The 2,361-nt window shown below is 25.5% G+C and overlaps 1 non-coding gene across 2 annotated transcripts in view; it reads left to right on the top strand.

The window, feature by feature from the left end:
- Window positions 1-399: 399 nt before the first annotated feature.
- Window positions 400-2,361, top strand: part of LOC107451863 (uncharacterized) — an 11,545-nt gene continuing 9,583 nt past the window's right edge. For both annotated transcript variants that reach the window (XR_011637705.1, XR_011637704.1), the window contains exon 1: window positions 400-765. This is a non-coding gene — a transcript (uncharacterized protein). The remainder of the gene's footprint in view (window positions 766-2,361) is intronic.

The raw sequence follows: 2,361 nt of genomic DNA, 5'->3' as shown, positions 1-2,361 counted from the left end.
TTTTTTCCTGCTTTTTGGTGGAATTCCACTTGTATTTTAATTTAATGAAGAATATCTGAAAATTTTTTTTTGTAATAAAGTTCTGGTTTTTCTAATTTTTAAAAAAGGGATTTATTTGTGGCAATTTTTCTTACGTATGAAAATATGGTTTAAAATTGCATTTAAGTAAATCTTAAACCGCACTTTGCAATTCGTATTTGCACAATTTAAAATTATACATCACAATTCATATCTGTGTGATTAAGACATCTTACATTCAGATTCATATTTAGGCAATTTTAAAATCATGTATCAAGGTTTGTATTCCCACAGTTTAAAAAAAAAAAAAAATACTGCACATCAATATTTTTTATTAAACATTAATAATATTAATTATACTTCACGTGTGCTCATTTTCCTCACTAAAAGTTCTTGTATTTTTTTAATAACCTAAATGTGTTTTGCACTTAACATTTTTGAACTTCTATTATTGTACAGCAATAAAAAAGCAGTTTTTTTTTTGCATTTTACACCCTATTTATGAATTGATTCATAAATTATTTCATGTTTTGCATGTTTCTTTGAAATTGTTCATCAATATAAAATTTCATTATTATTATTTTTATTATTGTATGATTTGTTTTTGATTATTTTTATTGTACATATTAAATTTTTCAAGGGTAAATTACCTCTGCATTGGGCAGTATTGGCTAATCATTGCGAAATTGTAAAGTTGCTATGTGATTATGAGACAGATGTAAATACAATGATGAAGAAAAATGATTGGTAAAATAATTTATTTTCTTGTTTTATTTCCTTTGATTTTAATTTACTGTTTGGTTTTAAAATTAGACTATTTTGTTTTTGTTTGTTTGTGTTTTTGTTTGCCTTTTTAAAACAGGCAAATCCTTAAAATGAAAAAAAAAGTGGGAAATCCAGTTAACAAATATCAATTTCCAACTATAAAAAATTTCAAATTTTTTGTTGATTTTCTACTTAGGATGTTGCAAAATCACCATGATTTTTAAAACTTTCTATCATGCACTTTTCAAAATTTATAAAAAAAAAACTAATTTTAACTAACTTTAAATCCAGGAATAGATTATTGTCAGTAGCTGCAATTCTTTTAATTGTAGCTTATTGGTTGGGAGGAGGGAATCATTCATAAATTAATTTTTGTTCAGTTATACACTGTATCAACTAAACTGAGGTTTCCATGTTCAGTTTTGGCATCTAAGTTTTTAATATTTATATTAACAGTTTTATATTTGTAATTGTAATTTAATCTTATTAAATTAAAATTTTATATTACTAGCATTGAAAATTTTTACCAATGTGTATTTACTTAAAACTATTGATATTATTTTGTTAAAAGTTAGAAAAAAACTTATTAACTTAACTAACTTGAAACTTAACTAACAATTATTTTTATAAATTTTACATTTTGTACTTTTGGCCCCATAAAGCATTATTGTGTCAATAATTTTTAAGTTCTGAATTTTGCTACACATTTTATATATGCTAGGATTATGTATGTATGTATGTATATGTGTGTATATATATATATATATTTACCTTGTTCCAGCACGCGAGTCTGCCCAATTTTAAGGTTATTAAATCAATGGTTTTTTCTGTTCTGACTTTCAATCCTTTCCCACATCATGGAATGTAAAAACAAGAAGTGGTATGATGCTTTTTATTTTCAATCAAAGTTTTGCTTTACTTGATTGCTTGTTTGTAAAATTTACTGCACGCAGGTTGTCAGTGAAAATTCGAAAAATATTTCCTTCTCAAACTTTTTGTAATTTTGTGTTAATAATAAGTGTGTATTATTTTAATTTGTATAAATTTGAATTTATAATTTTTATATCAGTTTTGATTGCTAAAAAATATATGCATCAGTTGATTTTACCTGCATTCTTTGAGAATTGTCTGATGAATCAAAAGAAGAGAAGGAAACATTTTGGATTTGAGATCGATACTAATAATAGATTGATAGTAATAATAAATTGATACATTGAATAAATAAAAATATTAAAATTATAGTTAGTTTAAAACTAGTTACAGTGAATTCGCGATAACTCGAATCTGATAGGACTGACGAAAAACTTCGACATATCGGAAGTTCGACTTACCGTTAGTTTCGGTTTTGAACTTTCAAAATATTGTCAGATTATTTAATTAATGCGTATTAATCATTTTTCTGACAAGCCATTTACGATAAGACTGTTTGAAGCACTTTATGATACCCTGGTCCATCGGCTGCAACTTTGCTGTTGTGTTTGGCGGGAGAAACTGCAAGTTTACTGCTTTCAAATTAGGTTGATCACTATGTGCTGTGCATTTATCCATAAAGAGTATCACTTTTCTTTTTTTAGCGAA

This window comes from Parasteatoda tepidariorum, chromosome 9 (genome assembly GCF_043381705.1).
Source record: "Parasteatoda tepidariorum isolate YZ-2023 chromosome 9, CAS_Ptep_4.0, whole genome shotgun sequence".
NCBI classification, from domain to species: domain Eukaryota; kingdom Metazoa; phylum Arthropoda; class Arachnida; order Araneae; family Theridiidae; genus Parasteatoda; species Parasteatoda tepidariorum.
Note: the sequence above shows the minus strand (reverse complement) of the source record. Positions and strands in the feature narration are given on the sequence as shown.